Source organism: Mustela nivalis (assembly GCF_964662115.1).
Source record: "Mustela nivalis genome assembly, contig: HAP1_SCAFFOLD_195, whole genome shotgun sequence".
NCBI lineage: Eukaryota > Metazoa > Chordata > Mammalia > Carnivora > Mustelidae > Mustela > Mustela nivalis.
The window spans coordinates 859,082-867,419 of record NW_028136437.1 but is presented as its reverse complement, the minus strand read 5'-3'; positions in this window follow the sequence as shown (position 1 = coordinate 867,419).

The following is an 8,338-nucleotide window of genomic DNA, read 5'->3' as shown; positions in this document are numbered from 1 at the left end:
GCTTGGGTCTCTTCCAACATGCTCTCCGTTGGCTTCTGTGGACTCCAAGAACATGAGTCCGTCCTGGACCTAAGGTTCTAGGGTGTAGAGTCTGCCTTGGATGAATGGTGTTTTTGGAAGATTGGGAGGCCTTGTTGGCACCGTTTCTGGAGACCATCGAGGTACTCGTGTGCTTGCTGTGGAAGATTCCAGACATGTCTTTGGCACGGTTGCGGGGGTTCACTTTGAGCTTCCCTTGGGTGGACCTTTTCCTGTTGAGATGCTCCATGATTTGGTGGGAGGGTCTCACCCTTACGCAGGGCTCGGATTTCCTCCCCTGAGGCTTTGCTTGTGGTCTGTTAGTTTCTTGGCCTGTCGTGGCTAAGATGGAATGAGGGATCCTTGCCTTTCTCCGAGGTCCAGAGGGCTGGTGCTGACACTCACGACCAAATACTACGAATTGGGCCATGGAGAAGTTGACACCGACTCGCTTCGCAAACTGCCTTGGTGAGAGACCCAGGCGGCTCCAGCGGTTTGGGATGGCTTGGGGTCCTCTTGGCCCACCCATGACTACTCCAGTCAAGTGTAGTGATCAGGCCTGGGTTGATGAGGAGTGGTTGCTATGACCTCAAGGCTTTGTGACATCACAGATGCTGGCTTCACTGAAGCAGCTGTCCCTCTCCCATGACCTTGGTGTCCTATGGCTTTAAGTAGGAAGCCCCGGGAAGGACAGAACAAGAGCCCTCTGAACCTGATCAAGAACTCAGGATGTCTTGTGGGTTAATGTCCAACTTCCCCTTTCTGGAGACATAGAGGAAGGAAAATGACATTCAGTATACCTTCCTTTAGGCCAACATATCCCCAGAGACGGCAAGGTGTCCTTTTACACTACAATTTCTAGATATCTCAAGAAAAGGTGAGGCCTCGCGGGTATAAGCAGCTCTCCGTGGGGTTTGTCGTCCTGTGGGTGAGAGCGTACTTTGTCAGCGTCTTTTGCCTATGGGTCAGTGATGACTAAGATACGGAAAGTCCCTTTCGGAGGTAAAAGGTGAGGGCATCGCTATATGGTGCTGTCTGTGGCCTCGTCTCCTAGTGTTCTGAAACACGCGGCTAAGGGATGAGGCCTCTGTCTACCTGGCTTTCCCTTAAATACCTTTGCAAAGTCTTTGAGGAGAGTGATATTCTGCATCTGAGCTAACTCTCAATGAAGAGGCCTGGACCGAACCCGTTGTTATTATTAGTTAACTGTACTTGTTGTGGTAACGGGTATAAACATGTGGACCAAGACTCTTTAGTCAGAAGGAAAGGGACGGCCTATACCGAAGGCTTGCAAGGCCCATTCGAGCAGAACTTTGGAGTGAGTCGCAATGCCCTTGCAAGGACTAGTGGATCAGAAAGTTTGGGTCCATTTCGGCACCACAGTATTCCTCTGCCGTCGAGTGAATGAACCCCTGGACCTTGCCTTGACATGAATGTCCCATGCCCTGCTGTTGGGAAATGGAAAAGGCAAGCAAACAAAGGGAAATGTCATATGGCTACCCACAATATGTGCCTCGGGAGGAATACCTTGGCCCACTTAAGGAAGGGAATAATAAAGGGCAAGAAGTCAGAGAAGGAGACCCACCAGGAGTGACTCAGGACTCTGAGAATCCAGCTGAGGGCTACCGAAAAGAGAACTGATTAATGGGTGGTCAGGAGTTGTGGCATATATTAGGAGGAGCACTAGGACGTCCATGCAACTAAAGCATCCGTGAATACTCTGTCAAAAATGGATGATGGATGATAGGCAGGCTTTCTCAACAGATAGCAACAACAACATCAATTCATAGGAAAACAATGTGGCCCTCTCAAAACCAAAGGAAGTCACAGGGAGAAAAGGAAAGAATTATATTGTTTATTATCTTTCCTTATTGAAATGACATTGGGTGGGTTTCCTAAAATGTCCTTCTTTGAATTGGGTCTTTATCCTTGTGAATTAGAGCTTACCCGCCTCTTCCATCTCTGGATTTGATGAGAGGACATGACAATGCCTTCACTAAATACCTAGAAGAGTGGCCCAGGAAAATGATCTTGTAGGCCAACCTTTCTCCAGAGATGGCAAAGTTTTCCTATTTCCTCTGAAATATCTAGAGATATCAGAAACAACAAGTCCTCTGGTATATCATCCCGTCTCTCTGAGGTTTGTCATCCTTTGCATGAGAGAGTGACATTATACATTATAGCTAATCCTTAAGGAGGAGCAATGGACAGCACTCCTTGTTACCATTATTTATCTCTACCTACTGTGTTAATGGGTATAACCCTGTTGACCAAGTCTCTTTAATCAAAGGAAAATTAATGGCTTATATCGATGGTCTGCAAGGCTCACTTGAACAGAACTGAGGATTGAGCTGCTATGTCCTTGCAAAGACTAGTGGATAAAGAAGGTGTGGTCCATATTGGCAACAGAGTATTCCTCAGCAATTAGGGAGGATGAACTCTTGATTCTTGCACTGGCATGAATGCCACAGGACTGGGTTTGTGAAATGAAATGGGCAAGGAGACATAGGGAAATATCATATGGCTTCTCTCATATGTGCCCTAGGACGAATACCACGGCCCTTAGTAGAAAGAAGGAAAAACTGAAGGGGATAAGTCAGAGAAGGAGACAAACCAGGAGTAACTCAGAACTCTGAGGAATCAAGCTGAGAGTCAAGGAAAAAAGAGACATGCAGGGAATGAGGGAACGGGCTAATGGGTGTTGAAGAGTTCTGGCATATCTTAGGCGGAGTACTAGGTCATATATGGAACTGAAGCATCAGTGAATACTCTGTCAAAAATGGATGATGGATGACAGGCTGGCTTCCTCAACAGTACAAAATAATACAAAAACAAGCTGGCCCTTTCAAATGCAGGTGAAGACAGACAGAGAAAAGGAAAGAATTATATTTTTATTATGTTTAATTATTGAAATGGAATATAATTTATTTCCTAAAATGTCATTATTTGAATTGGGTCTTTATACTAGTAAAGTGGAGTTCATCCACCTCCTCCATTTGTGGAATTGATGAGAAGAAAATGGCATTGCCTTCTCTAAATGTCTAGAAGAGTTGAACAGGAAATGATTTGCACCTCGCCATCTGTGTGTTGACAGGGGTTTGATTACTGCTTCAAACGCTTTAGTCACTACTACAGAGCTGAGATTTTGTAGGTTTCCTGACCTAATCTTTGGAGTGAATATGTGTCTTGGAATTTATCCTTTTCTCTCAGTTCTTTTCTTTTGGGTTTGCTTCATTAGTGCTATTCTTCACTTCCTCCCCATCTTTTGTGTGTCTTATCTGTGTGTGTGTGTGTGTGTGTGTGTGTGTGTGTGTGTGTGCTGAGTGTGTTTCAAATAACAATTATAATTAAATTGATGGAGATAGGAAGTCGGTATTTAATGGATAGCAGTTCCATTTGACATGCCTTGAAAACTCACATTCCCTCTCTTTCAGCCACATTTCCTACAAAGAATGTCATCTTTTGTCCTCTTTGATAAACACATATTTTCTCAAACCTGACCTCAACAAACACCACATTTTGTGTGCCTGGGTAGTGTCGTATTATTTGTCCATTTTTCCCTTGCTTTTTCATATGTCTCTTGACAGTCATGAGAGAGTGAAATTGTATGTTATTTGTCTTTCTGGGACTGATAGATGTGACGTAGGCTAATGCTCTCCACAATTCTGCCACATGAGGCAAGTGGAAAGAATTCATTCTTGCTTATGGCTGGGTAAGATTCTGTGGGGCTTTTTCAGGACAGTGAGATGGTAGTAGTGTCTGGTAACTCCAGACTTGTCTTTATCCAGGAACACAACAGGAAGATTACCACATCAACTTCAACATGGCAGAAATGAACTGGAGCCCACAAAGCAAACTCCATAGCAAAAGAGAGAATAAGTTGCAATCACTATGGGAGAAGACTGGAGACATGGTTTAGGGGAAAAGTGGAAAGTTGGTAATTCAGAAGGCAGTGAGACAATGCAATGGGCAAAGCCACAAGAGATCGGAGCACACTTGGAACCCACAAGGAGTACGTTCTCCAATTCCATTGATTCTGACCATCAGGGGGTCTGAATCATACTAGTTCATGCCAACAAAGGGCCTTGAGGCCTGGAGATTTTAGATCAGCAGCCTTGGCATATCAACTCAAAAGAACACTGTATTTCTCTGTCAGAGAACACCAACAAATAGCCAGGTGAAGACAGCCTGGAAACCACGATTAGAGACAATACCAGGTGACACAGTGGGAAGATGGTGGGTTCTGGCTGTACATTAGTGAGAGGCAGTGTTCTTGGAGATGATTTGATGGGGGCAAAAGAAATTTGGGGCTCTCGCACAGGCAGCATCAAGCCCGAGCTACTGGCCAAAGACAGGTTGGTGAGGGCTTTAATTGCCTCTCCTGCAAACACGAAATTCTCACCATGGAACACATAGGGTACTGTGTTCCTCAGTCCAACTTGCTTCATTTTAAGAGAACAGATTCTCCCATAGGGGACTAGAAGAAAGCCCTGTCCATAGGCTGTCCCCTGACCACAGAATGCTACAGGCATTCATTCTGTTGTGAAGGTTGAATTTCTCCTTTCACAGGCACACCAGATCCCACCAAGCTAAACCTCAGCCTATTCAGCCCAGACCCCAAACACACCAAAAGGCTGGCAAAGAGAGCCTCTGCAGATGACTGGTCTCAAGGACAGGGGGCAGCTATGATACAACAGCAGAGGGCATGCATGCCACACACACATACCTGAGACTCCCTCAAGGGCCAGCCCTTGGGCACTCCATGATATCTTATTTCTAAAGAAATTACCATCAGGATAAAAAACAGAATTGATTTTTCAAATACTGAGAAAGAGTCAGAGACCTATATCCAAGACAAAGATGGAAGAATCAATTGTTGCCAAGGAAGAAGACAAGAAATTATCATGGCCAGGTAATCGGAGTGAAACCTCACATATAACACGCCCAATGGAGGATTGAAAGCAGAAAGATATCAGGGAGTCTCAAAACACATAGATTAAACTGATAGAAATAAAATAAAGTAAAATAAAATAAAATAAAATAAAATAAATAAAGAATTTCTAAAGAAAAGATTGGTAGCAGACTGAAGGAAAAGTCCAAGAAGCTGGCAAAAGCAAAGGACCAAATTTTTGACCTGGCAGAAAAGGAATGGTAAATAAGGAAACAAATCCAAAGAAAGAAGGAAGAATGATGAAACATGACAATGAGCTTAGGAAAGTTATTGACTCCAAGGAATAGAAAGAGGTGCTTATTGTAGGAGAAGTAGGAGTGAGAGAAAAAAAAGAGGGCTGAACATGGATTTGAGAATTCAGAGCTAAAACTGTCCCTCATCTGGGAGCAGAAACAGAGATCCAGATTCAGAGGCAAGGAGGACTCACATCACCATCCACAGAAGCATGGAACCACAAGACATAGTTTCATTCAATGGAGGAATTCTCTTTACCTAAATATGCGTGGGAGTGTAGTTTGTACATAGCCAAATCACTTACCTCAAGAGGACAAACTATACCAGCTCTCAAAGCAGGCCAGGTTGCTCAAGCAACACCAGCCCAAGCCAAAATCCATTTCCCCTTCATTTGTGAACAATGACAGAGCAGTGGTTCACGTCTAGAACTAGGACGTATTCAGAAGTCAAAGGTTGTGTCATGGATTGTGTCTATCAGTTCAGAGGCGGCCTTCAGCTCAACTCATGATCCCAGGGTCTTGGCATCGACTCTGGTCTCAGGTTCCCTGCTCAGGGGTAAGTCAGCTTTTCCCTCTCCAGCTCTACACCCTGATTGTGATCTCTCTGTCTCTCTGTCAAATATGTGCATGTGCATTGTTTGACAAAAAGACAAAAACACAACCGGGGTACAAGGATTGACTGTGGCCAGGGGATGTTTTCTTTAATTTGGACCTAGATCTCTATGGAAGGCAGCCAGGTTCAGAGAACCTCCCATTATCTCAAATGCTAGACCTTCGCTCAGAGCTCCAATGTTCATTCTCCAGTTCCTTGTCTTCCTGAATATCCTCACCAACCTGTAGCATACGCTGTCTGTGGCTCTCTAATGGCCCTTTGTTGTCCCACTGTTCATCTTCTGCTGCCTCCATTAGAACACGCCCATCTTCCACAAGAGGCATTGTTTGCTTATCCCATGAAACTATTTGGGGGATGTTCATGAGAGGGTGAAGGCAGGCTTGTGCTGTCACATCTACATGTACTCCTCCAGAGGGTATCTGCACGACCCTGTGGGAATGCTCCAGGTTCTTTGACATTTGAATCCTCTTCAATGCGTCCTTTTGAAGATACAAGTTGTCTTCCTGAAACGGGCACGGAAGTCTTTCAGATGGCTTCACTTGGGCTATGGGTCTTTTCCAACATGCTCCATGCTTGCTCCTGTGGACTCCAAGTACATGAGTCCATTCTGGACCTAGGGTTCTAGGATGTAGAATCTGCTTTTGGTAAATCGTCAGTTTTGAAGATTTGGAAGTCATTTTGGCTCTATTTCTAGGGATGCTACAGCTACTCATTATAAGGTCCGCTAGGCCAGAGGGAGTCATTTTGTGTTTCTGCAGTAAACTTATATTGAACCCATGCTGTAAACAAAATTGACCCTACTCCTCCCAGAGGAGCTTACTCTCAAAGCCTAGATACAAGGGTGAATCAGGCCAGGTGAAGACATCCCATTAGAGGGGCACGCATATATCTACTAGGGTAAATTGAGATCCAATTGTCCACCCATGTGTTACCTAGCATTTTTGTTTTTGTGGTGTAGCAGACTTAGCACGACTGTGCAGTTTTTTCTGTATTGTTATCTCATTGGCCACGTCTGTATAGCCTGGCTAAACTACCGCTATAAATGTTAGTCTCTGAGGCTGGGAGGGGTTGCCTCTTTGCAAAAGAAGGCCCTGACCGGTCAATATGATTCTCGATGCTTTGTGCAAAATTAACGTTTGCTTGACCTTCACTTTGTATCAGTCTCGCTCTTTTGAATAAGGACCCTATCTTTGGAGGGCCACCCGAATTCAAATGATGAGAACTGAAACAGCATTGGAATTTTTGGAAAAGCCTCTGGAGGTAAGATCATGGGATCCTGCATGGAGCTGCAGTGTACAGTCTCCTGCCAATCTTCTCTTCAGGAGTTCTTTAGGTGCTTTTATCTTTATCAGTTTTATCTCTGTGGTTCGAGACTCTCTGATATCTCCTATGTTTTCTGACGTACAGCGAGTATCCAGGCCCCTGCTTTCAATCCCGCATCGGGCGTTTTCTATGTAGAGGGTTCACTCTGATTGCCTAGCCATAATCATTCCTTCTTCCTTTACCTGGGCATCAATTGATTTTTTCATCTTTGCATTGGATCTAAGTCTCTGTCACCTCTCTGTATTCGTTAAACTCATTCTGCTTTCTAACCTGAGGGTAATTTATTTAGGAGGAAGAGATCCGGAGTACCCAGGGCTGGCCCTTAAGGTTTGTTGAGTGCGTGCGTGTGTGTGTGTTTGTGAGTGTGTATGTGGCATGCATGCCACTGCTGTTTGTGTTGTGGCTGACCCTGTCCTGGAGGCCAGTCATTTGCTGTAGCTCTCCTTTCCGGCCGTTTGTTGTTTTTAGGGTCCGGGTTGAATATGCAGAGGTTTACCTTGGTGGGCTCTGGTGTGCCTGTGAAAGGAGAAATTCGAGCAACTCAGCAGAACGCAGGCCTGCAGAATGCTGTGTTCAGAAGAGAACATGTGGTCAAAGCTTTCTTCTCGTCCCCTATGGGAGAGTCGTTGTCCTTGGACTAAGCATCTTGGACTGAGGAAGGCAGTTTTCCAAGTATTCCACTGTCGGGATTTTGAGTTGGCTGGCTAGGCAGCCTATGTCCTCACATACCTGTCTTGGCCAGTAGCTTTGTCTTGATGCTGCTGTTGCGAGAGCCCAAAATTTATTATGTCCACATTGAGACATCTCCACGAACACTGCCTTTCACGGAATCACTCCCACTACTCACCATCTTCCCAGTGCGTCACTTAGTATTGTCTCTCTCTGATCATTGTCTCCAGGCTGTCTGCTCCTGGTCGCTTGTTGGTGTCATATGCAGGAAAAAGATGGTGTTCCTTCAAGTTGATGTGTGCCAAGCCTGCTGATAGGAAAACTTCAGCCTTCAACACTTGTGTTGTAAAGTACTTGTGCCCTTCAGACCCTCTGCGTCTCACAGTCAACGGCACTGGGAAACAGGTTCCTTGTGGGTTCCCAGTGTGCCCTGCTCTCCTGTGCCTTGGTACTCTTCATGGGATCCAGCCCTCTGATCCACTAACCAACCAAATATCCCCTGAGCCATGTCTCCAACCTTCTCCCATCATC